General features: G+C 39.5%; 1 protein-coding gene across 8 annotated transcripts in view; it reads left to right on the top strand.

Annotated features, from left to right (window-relative positions):
- The first annotated feature begins 11136 nt into the window (after positions 1-11136).
- WDFY3 (WD repeat and FYVE domain containing 3) overlaps positions 11137-16480 on the top strand; it is a 275458-nt gene continuing 270114 nt past the window's right edge. For 7 of the 8 annotated variants that reach the window (XM_028492000.2, XM_028492001.2, XM_028492003.2 and 4 more), the window contains exon 1: positions 11138-11217. The gene's annotated coding sequence lies outside the window, so the exon portion shown is untranslated. Of the gene's footprint in view, positions 11218-16480 lie in introns of all 8 variants that reach the window. The other variant, XM_055086060.1, reaches the window with a different exon arrangement.

Below are 16480 nucleotides of genomic sequence, written 5' to 3'. Positions count from 1 at the left end.
CATTGGCTCTCATATATCAGTTGTTGGAGAAATATTTAAGGCATTCATTCTTAAAAATCATATAAAGATTGTTTGATAGGACTTGCATATCTGAGAACGTCTTTCTGTTTTCTTTGTACATTATTAATTACATGGATGACCGTAAAATTATTTGGTTAAAACTTCCCCAGTGCTAGATCAGTCAGTATAGGCTAGGATTTATTATGTTAACAAATGACCCTCAAATTTCAGTGACTATAATCTTCAGGTATTATTTTCAGTCATGCCACTATGGCGTCACCTTCATGCCAGCACCTGAGCTGATGAAGCATCTAGAATATTGTTGATTGTCCTGGCATAGGGCAAAAAGATCATGGCAAAGTGTGTTCTGGCTCTTAAGTGTCTGCTGGGAAGTGACACAGTCATTATGCTTGCATTTTATTGGCCAGAGCAAGTCTCATGGTCAAATCTGCTGTCAATAAGGTAGGAAAGTATGACTGTCCCCCAGGGATCAACAGCAAATACTTGTAAACAATAATAGAATTTACTACACCCTCCATATGTCACAGAGATTGCCCCACTATGCTGGCATTTTCATTCTAAAAAAAAAAAAAAAAAGGTCAAATGAAGACTACTACAACTGAAATATAGGAAATAGGAATAGAAATAGGTTTAGGAGAAGATAATAATTTCAGTTTTAGAGATTGAGTACAAAGTATCTAACAAGTAATTGGTTATGAGACTAAAAGTATGGGTAATTGTCTAGGTTGGGGATATCAAGTTATGCAATCAGTGTATAGAACTGAATTCATAAGAATTACTGACAGGACCAGTGGAATGACAGTGTCAACTTGGAAAGCAATAACTGTAAGGATCAGGCAGAAGAAATAGATTTGGTAAAGGAAACAGAAAGAACGGGTAGAGAATTTGAGAGGAATCCAGAAGAAGCAGTGCCACATAAATTAAAGAATAAAGTATCAGGGAGAGAAAGTATTGGGTTGGTCAAAGGGTTCATTTGGTTTTTTCCATAAGATGGCTCTAATAGCATCTAGTTGTCTTTAACTTCATTTGAAACAATTTTGTCAGATTGTACGTGACAGCTGTCATAACAGGTGGCATTTAAAAAGAGACTTATCAAAATTGGTGAATTTTTGTGTAGCCATTTTAATATTGAAGATGGAAGAAAAAAGCAACATTTTCGGCATATTATGCTTTATTATTTCAAGAAAGGTAAAAACGCAACTGAAACGCAAAAATAGATTTGTACAGTGTATGGAGAAGGTGCTGTGACTGATCGAATGTGTCAAAAGTGGTTTGCAAAATTTCGTGTTGGAGATTTCTCACTGGACAATGCTCCACAGTCGGGTGCACCAGTTGAAGTTGATAGCGATCCAATCAAGACATTAATTGAGAACAATCAACGTTATACCACTCGGGAGACAGCCAACATACTCAAAATAGCCGAATCAAGCATTGAAAATCATTTGCACCAGCTTGGTTACGTTAATCGCTTTGATGTTTGGGTTCCACATAGTTAAGCAAGATAAACCTTCTTGACCATATTTCCGCATGTGATTCTATAATTAAACATAACGAAAACGTTCAGTTTTTATAACAAATTGTGACGGGTGATGAAAAGTGGATACTGTACAATTATGTGGAACGGAAGAGATCATGGGGCAAGTGAAATGAACCAACACCAACCACACCAAAGGCTGGTCTTCATCCAAAGAAGCTGATGTTGTGTATATGGTGGGATTGGAAGGGAGTCCTCTATTATGAGCTCCTTCCAGAAAACCAAATGATTAATTCCAACAGGTACTGCTCCCAGTTAGACCAACTGAAAGCAGCACTTGACAAAAAGCATCCAGAATTAGTCAACAGAAAATGCATAATCTTCCATCAGGTTAACGCAAGACCACATGTTTCTTTGATGACCAGGCAAAAACTGTTACAGCTTGGCTGGGAAGTTCTGATTCAACCGCCATATTCACCAGATATTGCACCTTCGGATTTCCGTTTATTTAGGTCTTTACAAAGTTCTCTTAATGGAAAAAATTTCAATTCCCTGGAAGACTGTAAAAGGCACCTGGAACAGTTCTTTGCTCAAAAGATAAAAAGTTTCGGGAAGATGGAATTATGAAGTTGCCTGAAAAATGGTAGAAGGTAATGGAACAAAATGGTGAATACGTTGTTCAATGAAGCTCTTGGTGAAAATGAAAAATGTGTCTTTTATTTTTACTTAAAAACCGAAGGCACTTTTTGGCCAAACCAATATCAGCATTTCCAAAATAAGGATCGAGAACCTCTAGTTTAAAATGGAAATAATTTGATGTTGCACTAGGAGATCATTGGTGATTTTGGTGAGAGTAGTTTCAGCAGAGTGTTAAAGTCAGGCAGTCGACTATTAGGGACTTGAGTGGAGAAACTGAGTATAAATGGAGTATAAATAGGCCACCCCTTTGAAAAATTTGGAGGGAAAAAAAAAGAGGTTGAGAGATATTCCCCCTCATTTGAACAATGAAGAGACTTGGAATTAAAGGACTAAGGATTGTGTGTGTGTGTGTGTGTGTGTGTGTGTGTGTATGTGTGTGTGTATGTATTCAATCTTGTTTTATAAACTGATGGATATGCAAGATGAAATTGCATGGAATTTAAAACCAAAATCAATCAACATAACTATGTTTAAATAGTGTAAAATCCAGGTACCTATAGTCGGTCTTTAATGTCATGGTATGTGATTAGTCTGGGTCCTCCAGACCAATACAAACAAAACCAGTAGGAGATATATATATATAATATATATATATAATAATATATTTTATATATATTATATATAATACATATTATATATATATTATATATATATATAATCTATAGATAAAATGAAGGGATTCAATATAAGGGATTGATTCACACAGTTATGGAGGCTCAGAAGTCCCAAAAGCTTTAGTCAGCAAGCTGGAGATCCAGGAGAGTCAATGGTATAAGTTCCAGTCCAAGTTCCAGTCCAAAGGAGGAGAAGACCAATGTCCCAGTTTGAAGACAGTCACACAGAGAGCAAATTCTCCCTTACTCTGCCTTTTTATTTTATTAAGGCCTTCTACAGATTGGATGAGGCCCACCTACACTGGTGAGGGCAATCTGCTTACTCAGTCTACCAATTCAGATGTTAACCTCAGCCAGAAATACTCTCACAGACACATTAAGCATGTTTACCCAAATATCTGGGTACCTCATGGTTCACTCAAGTTGATACATAAAATTAGCCATCAGTATATTATTAAATTAAATTTGGTTTATTTAAAGAAAAACTAATATTTGTTATTGCATCGATTGATGCCATGTAACCTCAACTGATTTTATATAACCTCAATTTAAATTCAGAATGATTTAATTTCTTGACAAGGCAAGAAAATAGAAATCTATTTATTAGTGATTGGTTCTATCTGAAAACCCAAGCTACTGAGAAAGTTTTAAAAATAAAACAAAGAAGCTGTAGGTTGTGTTTTGGTTGTTTTGTTTGTTATTGTGTCCCTCTATTCCCATCCCACTGGCTGGAAATTTCAAAAGTACAGTAAAAAAGGAACTTGATTTTTTTTCTTTTTTAAAAAAATTTATTTATTTATTTATTTATTTTTGGCTGTGTTGGGTCTTCGTTTCTGTGCGAGGGCTTTCTCTAGTTGTGGCAAGCGGGGCCCACTCTTCATCACTGTGCGCGGGCCTCTCACTATCGCGGCCTCTCTTGTTGCGGAGCACAGGCTCCAGACGCGCAGGCTCAGTAATTGTGGCTCACGGGCTTGGTTGCTCCGCCGCATGTGGGATCTTCCCGGACTGGGGCACGAACCCGCGTCCCCTGCATTGGCAGGCAGATTCTCAACCACTGCGCCACCAGGGAAGCCCAGGAACTTGATTTTTAAAGGCACATAATGATAGCAGAAATGTCAGGAGATAAGGAAGAACAAAAGAGGAAGCACAAAACATTTCAATGATGGAGAAGATCTAGAAAATATTAGGTCCATGTTTAACTTTATTTGTAGTTCCTCCCCCAATATAATAATGTCTTGAAGATAGTGCACCCCCAAATTAGCAAGCATTCTGATTAAGATAACTAGACTCATTAGGCAAATCTTAAAGAAAACAAATATGTTTTCTAGTCTTATTGTGACATATAGGAAAGAAGCAGGAAAAAATAATAAACTAAATTAGTGTTTCAATAAAAGAAAATAGTGTGCATTTGGAATCATCAATAATCCAGCTTATTTTATTCATCCTTTTTATTAGTATACTTTATTGAGTTATGATAGTTCTTAATTGCTTGATTCAAAACTTTTCTATATGAATTGGAAAATTTTTGTAATGAAAAATGATGTTGATAAGTTTGGAACAATAAAGAGCCAAAACAGACACAGTCATTGTCCTCATTGAATTTACAGACATAAGTCACTTAATAACATATAAAACTACAAAATTGCATCTGTGATGAGTGGTATGAAGGAAGCTGAGTGGTGCTATGAAAGTGTTTAATGGTGGAATTTCGTGGCTTAGGTAGTTCAGTGAAGGCTTATTTAAGGTAGTAAAGAACAGAGTGACAGGGAATAGACTGTGCAAAGGCCCTGTGGCAGAGGGACCATGCCAAGACAGAGGAACCGAAAGCAGGCCAGGGTGACAGCAGCAGAGAAATTGCAAGAAATCATGGTGTGAGCTGATGCTAGAGAGGTGGTTGGTGAACCAACCATGCCAGGTCCTGAGAGACACTGAAATTTTTAAGTGGGATCAATGGATTGGAAGGGATCCAAGTGAATGTGGGTAGATCAGATAAGAGGTTATTGCAGTTGTGATAGTGAGCCTAGGATAGTGCCAGAGAAAATAGAAAGAAGGTTAATGTTTAAGAGATACTTAGGGAGTAAAATTGTATCTGGCAGTAGACTTGATGCAAGAAACGAGAGAAACTGAAGTGTTAAGGATGTGTTAGCCTTTTGAGGTTTCGGAGTAAAGCAATAGAACAAAAACACCATGTGGGGAGAAAGTTTTAAAATAAAGTTCTTGCACAAGTCAGAGGATTATTTATAGCAGTTGAGGAAAAGAACAAATGCTTATTATATTTCAGTTTATACAAATTGTTGATAATGATTTGTGTGTCTCACTAGAGCAGAATGAGGTATTTCTGTACCATCCTGTATATGCTCTGCTATAGTTCTTAAGACATTATAATTTCAGGTTTACATCTGTCTCCTTCACTAGATGGTGAACTAAATGAGGGCATATACTAGATCTTATTTACATCTCCTGCAGGCAATCAAGTTTATGGCCTAGCAATCCCTCACATATTTGCAAAGTGAAATACTTAGGTCAAGAATCAAACTTTAAAATTTTCTGTTTTCCAAATTATTTTTAGTGTGATTATACATTTAGAAACAAAAATCTTTATATAAAATTTATCAAATTCAAAATTCCAGGTTAATAACTTCATGTACTCATTTGCATTTTATCTATAAAACTAAATGTGGTTTTAGCCAAATGGCCACATTTACTGATACGATCAGATTTAACTGTTGGCTGGATTTTGAATAATACTAACAATCACAAGCTAGTACAGAATATAATCTGAAATTTCCGTATAGGAGGCTGATTAATTTTACATCACCAGCATAGTACTTTTTAGCATGATTAAAAGACATGTGGAGGGACTTCCCTGGTGGTGCAGTGGTTAAGAATCTGCCTGCCAATGCAGGGGACATGGGTTTGATCCCTGGGCCGGGAAGATCCCACATGCCGTGGAGCAACTAAGCCCACACGCCACAACTACTGAAGCCCAGGAGCCCTAGAGCCCACGCGCCGCAACTCCTGAAACCCGCACGTTCTAGGGCCCGCGTGCCGCAACTACTGCGCCCTCCTGCTGTAACTTCTGGAGCCTGTGAGCCTGGAGCCCATGCTCCTCAATGAGAAGCCCACACACTGCAACGAAGAGTAGCCCCTTCTCACTGCAACTAAAGAAAGCCCGCATGCAGCAACAAAGACCCAATGCAGCCAAAAAAAGATTAAGAAAAAATAAAAGACGTGGAATAAATTAATATCTATTTCTTGAACTCCTTTATCTTCTCATAGATGTGTCAAAGACCAACTACTTTTTTCATTCTGGTCAGCAGATGGCACTGTTTTACTTTATTTAGCTAATAGAGGTGTTTTTGTTTTTTTCTCTCTCCTGACTCCTTAGACTCTTACAATTTAGACTCAACCTATTAAATTACACAGTATTTTTGAGAGTTAACTTTACACTTTTTGATCTAAAAATAAATATTATAGAATGGGGCTGGTCCAGATTAAAAAATAATTCACACTTTTTTTTTTTAGTCAACTTGAACTTTCTTAAATTCTTTTTATTTTTAAAAAATTGTTCTCAGTTTTGTAAACAACAGGAAAACCCAGTTTATTTTACTTTGTTCCTTGTCTTTATTTCTGAGAAAGGTCAATGTTGAACAGTACTTCTGGAAATAAAGTTTAAATTATATTTAAACTAATGTGGCATAGTTAAAAGTTCCATTGGGCTTCAGTTTCTCACCTGTAGGATTAATCCTTTCAACTCTGAAGTTTTTGAACTTGAGAGTGAGTCGGGAGATCTTCGTTTTATTCAGAGTACCCCCAGATATACACTAAGTGACCTATAATAAGCCATTGAATTTTTTGCCAAATTTATTAAATGAATTTAATAAATCTAGTCTGCATGCTACTACATTTAACTTGTAAAAACATTGTCAAGGTACTGTTTTAAAAGTCTGAACTCTCTATAAAGAAATATTGATATAAGGAATTGAAAGTTAAGAGAACCTTCAAACTTTAAGTAGAAATACAAATCATTAATAATGAAGTTCAAAAACCCGTTTCTATTATAATCATGATCATTATGATGAGCAAAAGCAAAATTGTTAGTATTCAGTTTCCTCATGTGGTCACGTTACTCTTCAAAATCTGAAGAAGCTTTACCTTGTATCACTTACTTAAGTAAAAATACAAAAACAATACACCCAGCTACAACCTAACCTCCCCCCACCCCGACAAAAAACCCACAAAACAGTACCTCTTTTGAATGTATGTATAAGAACAAAAAAAGTCTCTAATTAGAACTTTCTAAAAGCATTTCTCCCCAATTAGAGTGCAGTAATGACTCTAAATGGCACTGTCTGGAGGACAGCTCATCAGTTAATTATAAGGAGTTCTCTAAATTGAGGAGTGAAGAATGATACTAAATTTCAACCACTGCAGATAAATATGGCTTGTCATTATTCACTTGATATTTTAGACAGTCCATCTAAAGAGGAAGAGGTGGAGCAGAAATATTATTAACTGTCTTTTCTAAAAGAACAGAGATTATGAGAATAAAACTGAATATTTATCCAAGACTATATTCTTGTCTGGAGTATGTTTTTTTACAGTCATTCAATTCCCATGATCCCCAGAGACTTTCATTTGCTTGCCCTGTTGATTGTCCATTTGGCTCTGTCAAGCAAGGGAAAACAATATGGCATTTCTATTGTTGTACCTAATAGCCTGGGAAAATGGACACATATTTCAAAAATAATAGTTACGTAATTTAAAAATATGTTGATTGAAGTTTCAGTTCCTTTTAATTTTTGTGTTCCAGCATAATTTAGCATTCTGTATCCTGGTGATAAATATCTTAAAAATTCTATAACTTACTTATGTTTATCTGTGAGATAATTCTACCTGTTCAACTTTAAATTCTTAGTGTTAAATGCAAACGTAAAGAAAATAATTGTTTAAATAACAAATTGTCAATACATATTATTTATCCTAACAATTTTCCAAATTTATTTTCTACTATTTTTTATTTTCTTCCACTTACATTTCAATATTTTTCATGAGACAAAGTTATGCTTTGCTTATTCATGTTCATAGAATTCTCAATCATGTTAAAAACAAATATGGGTTTTGTTTATTGTCACAGATATTCTCTTGATCATTATTCTCCACAGTCACTTTATTCATGAATTGTAATTTGGGGACCAGACTCTGCTTAGAAATAGCCTTCGTGTTTGCTCCTCTATTCCCAGAGGAGTTTGTTGCACATGTCTCGATCCTTTTCCATCTGGCCTCTGCACAAAGGGTTTACCCGACTTTAACACAATTCTTTGTTTTATAGAGGACCTTGAGTTTATCTGAGAGTGAATACATATGAAACAATAACCATGTTGCTGGAGAACCTGATCTGACCTTTATTTTTATCCCCGAACCCTAAGATGACAGAGAAACTACACTTAGCCAGCAACAAAGACTAAAGAAGGTAAGGGCTGTAATAATGACAGCTCTGAAGCAGAGCTGCAAAAAAGTGAATATGAAGGGTCTGATTTTTCTGGGTACTGTCCATTATTACAGTGCTTATGTTTACATGGCTTCAGTAAAAACAGAAAAAGCTTGCTACATTTATATCACTTTTTTATCAATATTTTATCTTTTTGTCAATATTTATTTATTGTTTATTTTTACACATCTTTATTGGAGTATAATTGCTTTACAATGTTGTTACTTTCTACTGTACAACAAAGTGAATCAGCTATATGCATACATATATCCCAATATACCCTCCCTACCGCACCCCTGTCAATATTCATATCACTGAAGAAACTTTGTGAGATTTTTAGTTTGTAAGACATTAACAAGAAAGGGCTGCATTTGCATACTGATCTATCCATGCACTTCATTGCAGTGTATTTTCTTCAAAAGAAAAACGTTTCTATTTAAAGTGTTAATGAATTTTAAAACGTAGAACTCTTCTTTCTTCGGTGTAAATAAAATCATAAGTTTCCTGAAACCTCATATTTAACTGAAAATCCTCCTTTTAAAATGCATGCTGCCCAGTGTTTAAGTCAACTGATTTTCTTACTCTGTGTTCATGTTATCCATTTTATTTTCTCCGAAAATATTCACTTTTATAAGGAAATATTTAAGAATCAAGAATTTTGTGGTAATTTTGTCTAGTAATAAACTGGAGAAACACAAAATCTAAATAAAGAATAAACACCTAAAGGCCAGAAAGAAAACACACATGTAGACACACACACACACACACACACACACACACACACACAGCCTTACACCATGTAGGTGCTTTGTTTTTAATAATTTATTCTAAAATGTATTATACAAAGCTGTCTCAAAGACTTTATTTGGGTTTAAAAGAGTTTTAGATGTTGATACAGGTTGTTGATTTCAAATAGAATTACTGGTATTGAAAGATGGCAACTGAAATCTGGAACCGAACTAGGTACAGGTTACTTTGGGAGGATCAAAGAAAAAGATTAGAACCCCACCTCCCTGCCTCCCACAGTATACCAATGTTTTTTATTAAAACATATTTTTAGGTTTGTTTTGACACATCCTTTTCAAACAGCTTGAAACACATTTATAACATAATTTTACATTTAAACTTAAAAAAATTACTGACTTTGAAGTAGCATATAAAACTACATTTTAAAACATTTCTCTCTATAATTGGCCTATGGAAGGGAATAACCTTTGAACACGTCTACTCATCTTATTCTTCAAGGGCAAGGTGCTTTTTTTTGATAGCCATTGTGACCCTTCCCCAAAGTGCTCACATATAATATCCCCTGTATTTGTCAGCAATGCTGGATCTTGAAGTAATCTGTGAGTGAATCCTTACAAATGTATCCAATTTGCCACAAAGGCCAAGTGGCTGAAAAGAAGCAAACAGCAAGTCCAGCTTGCTTCATCTTTAGTAGAGGAAATTCACAAGCTTCTGTAGATTGCAGTGTTAGGAAAAACAAGTTTGTCATTAGAACGATGATATTACCACTTCCCCACTCTAAGCCTGCTTAAGGGAGTCCACTCACAATTGCTGGCTCAGCTTGCCTCCATTGCCAGAACTACAGTATGCCCCAAACTGTCCACTGGGTTGATTAGCAACAAACAACAGAGGGGCAAACTGATGATCACTAGCAGCTCTAGCTTGACCAAAGCATGCTAATTGGGTCTAAACACTTTGTTAGGACTGCAAAGGTATAAGTAATGCCCTTTACAGGAAGGGGGAAAAAAAAAACCCCTAAAATCTTAAGGCGACCAGTTCAAGGTCACTGAGGGAAGGCAACAGAGACTGGACTCTTCAATTCCTCGGTCCTTTATTGGGCCGGAGCCAAACACGACACCATCCAGGAGTTTCAAAGCTGCGTAGTAAAACAGCTAGCGTGGGCAGTCCTTTTGTACTCCAGCGTGTGTAAAATTAACGCAGCCTCCCGTTCTTCCATCGCTGCCTGACAGCATCCAGCAAATGGGTGTAGGGTTAAGGAGAGCAGAACCCAGCTGTCCTTTCTTAGCTGAGTCTTTTGACTAATTGGGACCGAGGAGGGTGAGAACCACGGGAGAGGGGCAGGGGTTGGGAGAGGGAAACAAGAGCAGCTGAGAGCAGGACGGGGGAAAGGAAGGAAGCTGGGGTGTGTGCCTCTTGGAAGGGAAGGGAGAGAGGGACAAGAGTGAAAAGGGGGGCCAAACTCAGGCTAAGAGAATCGGAGCCCGCTGCCTGCAAGAGGGGGCGAAGCCAGCTAGTAAGAGAAGGGTAAAAGCGGGAAGCAGAGGGAAGGGAAGGAAGTAAGGAAAGAGGAAGGAAAGGCAGAAGGGTTAAGAGGAAGAGCGGCTGCAATTTCTGCGGGCGGCTCAGTAGGAGGAGCAGAAAGGGAAAGAGGAGGATCCAGAGTCAGTCAGTCAGGCAGCCAGCGGGAGGTGGAGAAAGCAGGAGCAGGAGGAGGAGGAGGAGGAGGAGGAGGAGGATTAAAGATGGCCACCAACAGCTGCGGGAAACGGCAACAGCCCCTCACTTTCCGGGATGGTCCCTGCGGGGCGGCCCGGCCTTGATGGAGAAGAGAAGCCCGAGAAGCGCCGAGGCTGAGGCGGTGGCGGCGGCGGGGACCCAGCGAGGAGGAGGACGCGGGGGAGCAGGGAGCGGGGCAGGAGAAGGGAGAGGCGGCGGCGTCGCTACCCCGGCCGCCTAGCGCCGCTGCACGCCTCGGCCGACCGGCTCCCGCACCCCGCGGCCGCAGCATCGATCCCGGCCCGAAGCCCCGTCCCCCTCAGCGGGGCTCCCGGGCCCCACCGTGGACGCCGCGCCCGCCGCCCCCTCCCCGTCGCCAGCGCGCCCCCGGCGCGGAGCCCGGCCCGCTGAGGTCCCGCTCCGGGTCAGGCCAGCCCGCGCCCACCCGCCCTCCGGTGAGTGCCCCCTGCCCGCCGCCTCCCACGCCCGGCGCGCCGCGGCCGCTTTGTTCGTAAGGGGCGGAGGCGCTGCCCACTCGCGGCCCTGCGCCCGCTGCCCCTGGGGACAGGCCGCGGCCCAGCTGCCGTCCTCCCCCGGGACCGCGCTGCCCCAGAGCCACCGCCGCCGTCTCCAGGGCTGGCGGCCTGGCCTGTGTCCTCCACCGCGGCCTGGAGAGGGCGCCGTAGCGGATGGGTCGGGGTCGGGGTCAAGGGCTGCGGTCGGTGGGGAGCGATGCTGGGGTGGTTCGGGGGGTGGGGGAGGAGAGGGCTGGACGTTACCTCCTGTAAGCAGTGGGGGCGTAATCTGGCAATACAGGAATCGGGGTCCAGTCCGGCTCCCTCAGCCAGACCCCGCGGGGTCTCGGGTTCCAGAGCCCCCCGCCCCCGAGCGCTGTCGAGCGAGGCCTCCATCCCTCGGGCGCTGTCTCCGCCGACTGCGGGCCTCTCCTGGCTTATTCCCGAGCCCTGCTCTTCCCCCCCCCCCCCCCCACACGCCCTGTGCTGGAAACCTTCGTTTGTGGAAGCGACCAGAGATGCTCTCGCGGAGTGTGTTTGCCCTTTTATTCTCTTGTACGGGGGATGTGGTGGCATCGCGAACATTCACGGTTACTGTGGGATTTAAACAGCAGATGTGACCTTTCCGACCAAAAGCCATTCGGCAGAGCTGGCCAGTGTGTGATCCTCAGGTGCAGCGTTTCATTGATTTTTACCATTGAATTCCGAGGTCTACGGTATTAGGTTTTCCTTTCACTGAAAGAATCAGATAAAACCGATTGAAAGGATGTTTACTATGTATGTGAACCCTTGCCTCGACTTCCAGTGCCTTAAAAATCGTTGTTTCCTGTGGGAAAATGGTGCTACTGCATGGGAAAAACTATTTTTTGTTCAGTGATGGGCATGAGTTGGTCAGTGCCAAGTGGTTATTGTAGTATGAAAACGAAACAATTAAAGAAAAACAAAACCTTTTGCTTTGAGATAGCAGCATATTTCCACGTTGGAATTATTTGATAGCAGGTTTGGAACAGTTTCCACCATCAGACGGGGTAACAAATAAACAACGTAAAACAGAACCAAAAATATGTTTGATTAAAAAAATAAATAAATTAGATGTTCTAGTAGTGTGTACGTCTAGGAAAATATAAATCTCACTTGAAAGAAAAATAAAACTTTAACATGGGACGCTAAGCATAAGAATCAGTTTTTTTGATATTTAAAAATACATATTGCATTAGACTGACTTGGGAACCCTTCCTATGATATTTGAGCATCAGTGGTGCATGTTACACTATGAACCATTCATTCTCTGGCTGGTAGAAATATAGGTTTCTACTACTAGTGTCTTTTAATGAGTTGAAATTGATTCATGTAAAAAATGTTATGCTTCTAATTTAAAATTTCTGCAGAAAGTAGATATGAATTAGAAACATGATGTTCTGGTCTTACTTGCAAAAGAAAAGTTTTTTAAAAAAAGTAAATGGCAGTGTGCTGTTTCAATATTAGTTGACGATATTTGACGATTCTTCAAATCCACTGCTCAACTTTGTAATTTTAAGAGTTTACATCAGGCATTTTAAATTTCATGCGTGAGCTTTAGAGGGTCCTTGAATCCTTGGGAATCATATGAATGTAGCATATATTTGCGTTTTGTTCTGGGTAAAGGGTCCATGGAGTCAACACATTCTCAAAAAGATCTGGCTACGCAAAGAATTATGAACCACTGGATATATAATTAAAGAATAAATCTCCTATGTTAGGAAAATTAAAATTCTTAGGATTAGATTTGATAATTTATATGTTTCACTTCCAATTATGCATAAGAAATGTTTGTTATTGATAGTTTAGCACATAGAAGTCATTTTTCATGCATTCTTATTGAAACCTCAGGAAAATGTTAATCCCATTTTACAGATGGGGAAATAGATATCAAGAGAAGCTTGTTCAAAGTCATAGCCACTGGCGGGCCAACATTTGAGCCCAGACTGTCTAAACCCAGAGCCAGCACTCCTAACAACAAGGCTGCACTTGGCTCTAAGTCAATGACAGCATTTGCTTGATGTTAAAATTAGTAATTGATGTTTCGTTACATTTGAAAAGTGGATCTGACATTGTCATAACACAAAATATAACAGGATTTTTGAGCCACTGACTCTGAGACCTTAGTGATACTAACCTCTCTTAATGATACTAGTCTGGAATGACACTCAAAGTAGGGCCATTTCTACATTATTCTTGGCAGGATTATCCCGATCCTGTTTTTTTTTACTTCCTGTGATTACAAGTTGACTTTTTTTTTTTTACATTTTTAATCTTTTCTATTTATGTGATTTATCTATTTCCACTAAGTTCCAGTTCCCTCTTTGTATGTGTGATGCATTTGTCATCCATAAAAGAATTAAGAGATAAATGACTTCTACTCTATAATTTTTTTGTAGTCAGATTTATTGGGTTTAATTTACATGTGTTAAAAGTTTTGGCAGATGTATGCAATTGGCTGATCACCACCACAATCAACATATGAAACATTTCTATCACTCCAAAAAGTTTTCTTATGCCCCTCTGTAGCGAATCCGTTCCCTCTACCTCCAGGCCTTGGCAACTGTTAATCAAATTAACGTCCTTGTTGTCTTTCTAGAATATCACATAAATGAAATCGTACAGTATGTAGTCTTTGGTGTCTTCTTTCATTTATCGTAATTCTTTTTTTCCCCAACATCTTTATTGGAGTATAATTGCTCTACAATGGTGTGTTAGCTTCTGCTTTATATAACAAAGTGAATCAGCCATACGTATACACATATCCCTATATCCCTTCCCTCTTGCGTCTCCCTCTCACCCTCCCTCTCCCACCCCTCTAGGTGGTCACAAAGCACTGAGCTGATCTCCCTGTGCTATGCAGCTGCTTCCCACCAGCCATCCATTCTACATTTGGTAGTATATACATGTCCATGCCACTCTCTCACCTCCTCCTCCCAGTCTACCCCTCCCCCTCCCCATGTCCTCAAGTCCACTCTCCACGTCTGTGTCTTTATTCCTGTCCGGCCCCTAGGTTCTTCAGAACAATTTTTTCTTTTAGATTCCATATATATATCATAATACTTTTGATATTCATTAAGTTGTTGCATGTATCAGTAGTTTGTTAAATGGTATGCTGATAAACATTGTAACAGCCTGCTCTCCAAAAAAAAAATCCCTGATTGATAGCATCTGCTAATTATTGCAGTGTGTATACTCTCATCATGGCCCGTGTTAACCTACCTAAATCAGCTTGCAAAACTCCTGAAAATTAACAGTGGGCTTGCATAAGCCGTACCAGTCAGCCCTAGCACGCCACTAAATTTGTTCCTTTGTATTGAGTAGCATTCCATTATATTGAGGTACCTCAATTTGTTCATCCGTTCATGAGTTAGACATTTGAGTTTTTCTCCGTTTTGGATGATTATAAATAAAGCTGCTGTAAACAATTATGTACAGGTCTGTGTGTACGACACATGTTTTCAGTTTTCTTGAGTTGTACCTAGGAGTGGGATTACTGGGTCCTATGAACAGTGTATATTTATCAATATTGGTAACTTTATATTGAACTGCCAAACTGTTTTCCAAAATGACTACTGTTTTGCATTCTAATCTGAAGCAATGTAAGAAAATTTCAGTTGCTCTGCACCCTTGTTGACACTTAGTATTGTCAGTTATTAAAATTTTAGCTGTTTGTTATATGTCTAGTGGTCTCCTTTAATGTTTTTGACTTAATTCTTACTTTCAGTAGTATTTGAACCAGTGTAGGAAGTTTATGACAGACATTGCTAAATAATTTTTTTTTTTTTTGGCTTGGTCATTGGTCATGATCTCAATATGAAGGCAGTAGCACTTAAAGGATGTTTCTTTGAGTTTCTTATTGTACAGTTGGCTTTCATTTATTAAAATTGCTTTTATAAAAGAAAGCATCATTAGAGAATTCTGATACTTAGCTCTTAACATTTTTTAATGTGGTTTTAGAGAAAACTAGGTAAAGTTTTGTTTCTTTAAGAAAAATGTAGAATTAAAAAATTCTCAAATGATAAAGCATTTCTTCTGTTTTTACTTGGACTTAAAAGGAAAACAATAGACTGAAATAATTCAGTCAAGTAGACTTTGAAGTCATCCCAGATCTCGTAAGGAGCATTAATCCATGAATACTTGCAGCATTACTTTTCAATATTTAGAAAGCTAATTTTCATGTAATATTACAATGTGTGTTCCCCTCTGTTAAGGTGACTTTTGAGCAGAGGTTTGACGCATTTAAGGGAGTGAGAGAGTTCTAGATCTGGGAGAAAAGCAGGTGCTGAGGCCCTGAAGCAGGAGGGTGTTGAAGTGTTTAGAGAACAGTAGGGGGTTGGCTGGAGGGAGGTGAGAGCTGAGGTCAGGGTAGTGGAGGCCTAGGGACCCTGTAGGCAGTGTAAGGACTTCTGATCTCAGTTTGAGCCTAGAGCATGTCCTCTGCATGGACAGAGAAGTGTTCTGTTTCCTGCTTGAAGTTTCTGAAGTGTGCTACTCTCTCCTGCCTGGAAGCTGGTCCTTTTACCAGGAGTAGCACTTGGTTTTCCCTCCCCGTGTGTTCCCTTAGCACCTTTTGTCATACCTCTACTTAATAGCTGCTTTATTTATCTGTCTCCTCCCACTAGATGGAAGTCCTAGATTTTTCTTTTAAACCTCTGAATTCCTGTTTCATTGGATGAATGCTTGTGGAATTATGTTGCTGAAAATGGTGTTGATCATTAAAAACTGGGTAGGAGATACCCAAGAGTATTGCTTATATGGACGTGGATTCTGTCTGTTTTGCTGACTGCTGTACATTTAGTGCTGGAGCAATGAGCTGTGCATAATAGGTGCTCAGTAAATACTTGGTGAATGACTGAGTGGACATCCATGTGCCAGCCTCTGCTCACTCTTTCCTCTGCTTCCTTAAAAACATTTACCATGGGCAAATCCCTTAACATGTTAACCTATGGCTTTCCTTCCTCAAACTGCATGCTCAAGAAATGCCAAATACTTAGGAAATTCACTCATTCATTCATTCTAAACAAATGTAATAATAAAGAAATGTAGATAATTTCTCTCCAAGCTAATAGGGTTCATTGCACAATGTTTCCCATTCATTCACACTTCTGTTTTCCTTTCTTTAATGGGAATTCCGCACCCCCCCCCCCCCCCCCCCCCCCCCCGCCCCCCCCACCCGCGCGGC

This window comes from Physeter macrocephalus, chromosome 7 (assembly GCF_002837175.3).
Source record: "Physeter macrocephalus isolate SW-GA chromosome 7, ASM283717v5, whole genome shotgun sequence".
NCBI lineage: Eukaryota > Metazoa > Chordata > Mammalia > Artiodactyla > Physeteridae > Physeter > Physeter macrocephalus.
Note: the sequence above shows the minus strand (reverse complement) of the source record. Positions and strands in the feature narration are given on the sequence as shown.